This window comes from Saccostrea cucullata, unplaced genomic scaffold (genome assembly GCF_032062105.1).
Source record: "Saccostrea cucullata isolate Sc308-1 unplaced genomic scaffold, CSIRO_AGI_Scuc_v1 ctg11891, whole genome shotgun sequence".
NCBI classification, from domain to species: domain Eukaryota; kingdom Metazoa; phylum Mollusca; class Bivalvia; order Ostreida; family Ostreidae; genus Saccostrea; species Saccostrea cuccullata.
Window position 1 is genome coordinate 57,988 of NW_026935454.1, and position 6,574 is coordinate 64,561.

Consider the following 6,574-nt stretch of genomic DNA (forward strand, 5'->3'; position numbering starts at 1 on the left):
CTTCATCCTTTAATTTTTAGCTCACCTGAGCTGACAGCTCAAGTGAACTTTTCTAAAGAACTCAATGCCTGTCGTGTGTCCTTCTGTTTGTTTGTTTACTTTTCACACTTTCAACTTCAATTTAAACAAAACTTGGTACAAAAATCCAAAAGGAAAGTTTAAATTCTTAAAATGAAGGGCAAATGCCCTTTGCAAGGAGAGATATTCAAGAACAGACGATAAAATGAAGGGGTCATTACAAATATTCTTCTCAAGAACCACGGGGCCAGAAAAGCTTAAATTTATGTGGAAACTTCGTTAGGTATCGTCGATTCCAAATTGTTCCAATCATATCTTGCGGGGGCCATAATAGGGAATCCAAGTTTAAATATTGAAACAAATAAGAAAACCTTTAAAACCATTGTTCTGGTGAAAGGATGGGTCTTTCATGGTAACATAGTGAAAATACATGCATTGATAGAAAATCTTCTCATCTGCTCATTGGTATTGTACTGAAGATCTTAGTAAAAAGCTATTGTAAGCTCCCCGGGAATGACCAAGCTTAAGTCGAGGACGCTACGAAATAAATACTGGTAATATTCCTTTACCAAAAATCCTTCTTTCTCTGGTTGTAGGGAAAACATAAGATTCATCTTGGTCTCAACAATATTTATTGATCATAAAGCAGTTCTCATAACAACAGGTACAATAAAAGTTTTTCTTTGCGACTACCGTACAAGTTTCTAGTTCTATTATAAAAAAGGGGTTACAACAGCTATACTATGATGATCCCCACAGGTAATTACAATTAAATAGGTATCAAGTGTGTTGGGAGATAATTGTCGATTATTTTTTCACCTGGAATCAAAATGGTAAGGCTATATAAAGCTACGGTGAAAATATGGGCAGATCTTGGATTTATCTCTATTCTATTTGAATATCAGCGCCTGACAACTCGGCAAATCATCTGCTTACAAAATGCGATCGGTCCTTTTAAAAAACCTTCGCAAAAGGGTCACATGACAAAATTCACGCATGGCAAAATGCACGGCGACGTTCCACCAACACAACAATGTACGACGTCGTGCAAAAAGAAAATCGTCGTACTGCCAAACAAAGTTTTACAATTAATATGGATTATAAAGAAACCCAGGAAATAACAGGCAAAAAGACAACATAACCAATTAATATAGATCACAAAAGATTTATCTATAAAACGTTAGTAAACAAAATATAGGTAAAACTTGCTTTGTTAAATCACAAAAGTAAACTTGCTGAGTATGTAAACGATATCGCGGACGGATGAAAATATAGTGCAAGTTGTATACACATATATGCATACGCAGGTAATCGGGGATAATAATGGCTTGAATAAATAGTAGAACCCACAATAATAACCAACAAAATAAAAGCAAGTAATTAGCTTGTAATATAGCATGAATAACGAGTTTTGAAAAAATACGAAACTAGTGTATATAAAGATGACAAAATGTAAACAATCGGCATGGCAGCGGATGACTCAAAAGAATTAGAGCTAATCCACACATATAAAACTGCTAGAATAATGACAATTAACTCAAAAAATTCATGCAGATTTAAGATTATTGCCAATTGCTTCATGGTATGTAAAAATAAATACAAATTAAAACATTCTGCGAGTATATAGGCTACATCCATATTTTCTACTCATGTATACAATATGACGTCATAGTAAGCAACATGACGGGAACTTTAGAGATAACGATTTCTAAAAATCAATATTTAATTAAGATTGATTTGAGGCTATAAAAGGAATGGAAGCATGCAAAAATTAATATTAACATAATTATAACGTTTTTTTTGGGGGGGGGGGGTAAAATTAGCAATATATTTATCACTAGCGTTAAATACCAAACCCATGGCGTCGTACAACTGTTGATCAATATTTGCAGACTGAAAATGAAGACAGGAATTTATCTTAACAAGCAGTTGAAGTCGGAGTTAAAAGCATTTAACATAAATATCATGTGTGAGTCATGCTAAATCAATGCTTATGAATAAGATATGCTTCTTTATGTTAACATATTCTTCATAAAATGATGACAGAGTTTTTACATTCCAATCAGCTCTTTCCTCTGCTGTTTGATTCGAAAAAAGATGCAAAAGTTCAACACTATGCCGCATATTATGAAACATGTTTTTCTTTCTATCGAAAGCTCTTATTCCATACTTTTTTGAAAGTACTTCTAGAATCGCAGGTTAACATGAAGTGATGATTTTTTTTACGATTTCATGTTTAGATTGTATAAATTTTTTGTATGGTTTCATCGGTTAGTGTAGAATAACTATTTCTGCCATAGGAGTGTGTAATTCTAGTTGCACTTTTAAAATCGTTGTGTTTCATTTATCAGAATTTAACTTTTAACGTGACATATTGGTTACATCATATCACTGATTTCTGCATATTGTTGAAGATGTTCGTAATGATTCGGGCTTTCAAGAGTTCCGAGTTCAGTATATGCCGTATCGTTCCTACGAATGTGTTCGTAACTGTTTGGACTTTCGATAGCTCCTAGTTCTGTATAAGCCGATTGAACCCTATCAAAGAAAATATAAGAGTTTGCAAATTTGTTACTTTTAAAGAATTATTAGAGCCCATTGTGAAAGAGAGAAAATAAATCTACGTACGAATCTGCTCCTCTTGACGCATCTGAAAAATAAATATTAACTATTTTGAACTTAAGTCAATTTTAATTGATTAAAAGAAGACGAAAAAACATTTTTGAAGATGTTCCGAAAAAAAAAAACTGCAAACAAATCATGATTTCTTAAATGATGTTCTACGTTCCATTCGAAATTTTTTTGTAATGACCAAACACAAACTAATGAACCCACACTAAGACTTCCGTCACTGAAAACAGAATTATATCTCTCAGCATATGTTTGTAAAAAGTGTTTAAACACTTGCCAAATATCTTGTTGATGTTTTTTTATACAAAAAATTATATCATATACAATATATATGCAAATACATGCTAGGAATCGTCCTCGGGATGATAAAATTTTATTCAAATTATGATCCCTCGGGGGAAGCGTAGGGTCACAATGGACGATAAAAGTCTCGCAAAGGAATATATAAGAAAAATCTATTTAGAGGTTTTCTCAAGAATATGATTGGTGAAATCTACATGAAAGGTGTAGATTAAAATTTGATCGAGTTATGACTCCTTGGAGTAAGATTGAAATAAAATGAAGTTTAATCTTATAGAGAAAAAGCCACAGAAAGCGAAAGAAATACACAGTTTGTAAGCATGTCTGGTAGGTTAAGATTTAAATTTATTAAAATCATTGCCCATTTCATAATATCGAGTAAAAAGGTGTAAGTGAAATAGAAAAGCAAACTGCAGTAACTGAGAATGAGAACTCTTTTAATAAGATTCCTTGAACTGAAGCTGTTCATTGTTGTTTTTTTCTCTCCATTTTAATTCAGTGATAATTTCTTTCAAATTAATTATTTGCAACAGTGAAAAATTTATTTCGTATTTTCCCCTATTTCCCATATCTCCCTCTCTCTTATAATCTTAAAAAATTGTAGAAGGATATGGAAATAACGAACAGTATTCAATCTCAACGTCCATTAAACAAATATACAAAATAAAGAGCAGAGCAAACACGGACCCCCGAAACATCAGAGGTGGGATCAGGTGCCATGGAGGAGTGAGCATCCCCTGCCGACCGGTCACACCCGCCGTGTGCTCGTTGTCATAATCAGGATATAACGGAAAAAATCCGTGGTCAATTCAGTGTATAAATAATGGACTAACAATTGGTATGAAAAACGTCAGTCAGCATTTCATTCAATGATAAATTGTATTTGCTGACAAGGTCATTGTAACGACCATAGAATTTACGAAATGATGACTTTAAACGAGACCGCTGATATTCTTGTTTCATTGATTTGATTGTCAATAATTTACCTCGTTTAAGAAATTGTTCATACGTAGAGCATGCTCTTGCGTATCGAATGAACTGAGATATAAATACTTCGTATGCAGGTGATGAAGGTATATTGCTGCATAAGTAAGGAAAGTTGACGATAGAAAAGTTAAAGTCATCACGTTTATCATATAGCTTGGTTGTTAGATTACCATTAGTGTCTTTTTCAAGTAAAATATCCAAGTATGAAGCAGAAGTGTCGAACTCTGTGGTATCTTTTATTTCAAGCTCACCAGGATATATCGTGTCGACGTAGGAATGGAAATTATCATTATTAATAGACAATACGTCGTCGATATATCTAAATGTCCAGTTGAAGGCCACAGCAAGTGTTTTCTTCTTTTCACGTAAAAGATTTTGCATAAATTCTGCTTCATATGAATATAAAAATAAGTCTGCTAATAACGGAGCGCAATTTGTACCCATGGGAATTCCAATAGATTGTTGGAATACCTGGTCTCCAAAAACCACATAGATATTGTCAATCAGAAACTCAAGCATCTTCTTGATGTCAACTTCAGAGTACTTATGTGTGCAATCAGAATCTGTTTTAACAAAATAATTTTTCAAATGACCAATGACGAGGTAAGTAAACTTACGAGTTCCATTTTTGTTGAAGAATTTCGATTGTTAGTTTATGATAGGCCCATATACCCGACAGTCTCGCATCCTTTGCACGAAACATATTTTGGTTGTTCAAAACCAGATGATTATAGTATACTTAATCTGCGGCCTTCCTATAGCAATTGGGAGTGTGTTCTTGAATAGAAATAGTCACCCTGAGTTTAAATAATTTTGACTCACCCCTACCACTGACATCAGAAGGCAATCTCTGTCTGAAAAGAAAATAATGACTTCAAAGTAAAGTTTTTGAAAAAAATAAAATATAAAGGCAATTTATTAAGGATCCTACTCATTAACTAGAATAAGAAAACATACCTTCCATTCACAATGTTTTCACACACTACAATATGAAAAAAGAGGAAACAATTAGTTGTTTTGAAGGGCAACATTCAGTATATGCCCTTCAGTAATCAGTCTCTCTGATATGGATTTTCTTTCCGATAGAATTATTCATCTAATCAGTTTTATTCTATAAACTTAGCAATGAAATAGGAATATCATGATTAGTTAAAAAGTTTTGAAGTATCCTGAACTGAGCAAAGACGAACATCTAAATAAACCAGAAGTCTCTGTCGAGACTGTAGCTCTACTGGTTTATACATAAAACAAAGGAAGAGAAACGTAGCAGCTGGGACTTGAAACTTTGAAATAGCAATTAATAGAAAAATGGTCCTTGCCGCTTATCAAATTAAAAACCAATGCACAGAATAATGTATCTTAGTATAGCCTACTTGTGTGCTAAGTTATACTGACATCAGGCAAAAACTGTAGGAGGAGTAGCATTTTGAAAGAATTTCACAGAAATTTATATTTTTAGTAACTATGGCAACATCGTTAATCGAAATCCAAAACCGATGCACAGAATTATGTACCTAAGTGTAGCCTACTTGTGTGCCAAATTATATTGAAATCAGATCAAAACTGTAGGAGGAGTAGCATCTTAAAGGAATTTCACAGAAAATTCTATTTTTAGTAACCATGGCAACATCGTTCATCGAAATCAAAAAACTGATGCACAGAATTATGTAACTTAGTGTAGTCTATTTGTGTGCCAAGTTTTATTGAAATTGGACCAAAACTGTCATTTTGAACGAATTTCACAGAAATTTCTATTTCTAGTAACTATTGCAACACAGTTTATCGAAATCCAAAACCGATGCACAGAATTATGTAACTTAGTGTAGTCTACTTGTGTGCCAAGTTATATTGAAATCAAATCAAAACTGTAGGAGGAGTAGCATTTAGAAAGAATTTCACAGAAATTTCTATTTTTAGTAACCATGGCAACATCGTTCATCGACATCCAAAACCGATGCACAGAATTATGTATATTAGTGTAGATCTACTTGTGTGCCAAGTTATATTGAAATCGGACCAAAATTGTAGGAGGAGTAGCATTTTGAAAAATTGTTTACAGACAGACAGACGGACGGACTGACGGACGCATTACTATTGCATAAGCTCTTCTGGTCTCTGATCAGTAGAGATAATAAAAAGTGAGATGAGTCGCCATAGAGTAATAAGGATCCCCTGCAGACCTGTAAACCGTACGAAACGAATACTCCTTGTTCTGATCGGACAAAAAAGAGTAAGTCGTAGACATTAATGTTTAAATTATGGTATAACATTACGTCTGAAAAATTAATTACTATTCGACTAACTGATAAATTGAAATTCCTGACCACTGGCGGATTTAAGGGGGGGCGTGGGTGGCGCACGCCCCCCCCCCCCTAAAATTTTCAAAGTATGATGTGACTAATATTTATAATGCCACATTTTGGTACAAAACCAACCAAACCACTGTTATTCTGCCTGGTTTTACTCTTAAAATACACAAAAGTCCAGGAGCTTCCGGGGGCTGCGCCCCCTGGTCCCCCCTTTCAAAGTATGATATAAATAGTATTAAACACGGCGTACTTTGGTACATCACTAACCAATATACCACTATTAGTAAGTACTAAGTAGGTAAATCGTTTATTATGCCTGCATGTGTTAC

The 6,574-nt window shown here is 33.9% G+C and overlaps 1 long non-coding RNA gene across 1 annotated transcript; it reads right to left on the minus strand.

The window, feature by feature from the left end:
• Positions 1-1,962: 1,962 nt before the first annotated feature.
• LOC134242912 (uncharacterized) lies at positions 1,963-4,919 on the minus strand. Its single transcript, XR_009986943.1, has 4 exons — positions 4,894-4,919; positions 4,759-4,790; positions 2,647-2,668; positions 1,963-2,556 (listed from the first exon to the last, which is right to left on the minus strand). It is a non-coding gene; the product is annotated as an uncharacterized LOC134242912 (long non-coding RNA).
• Between the last annotated feature and the right edge of the window lie 1,655 nt (positions 4,920-6,574).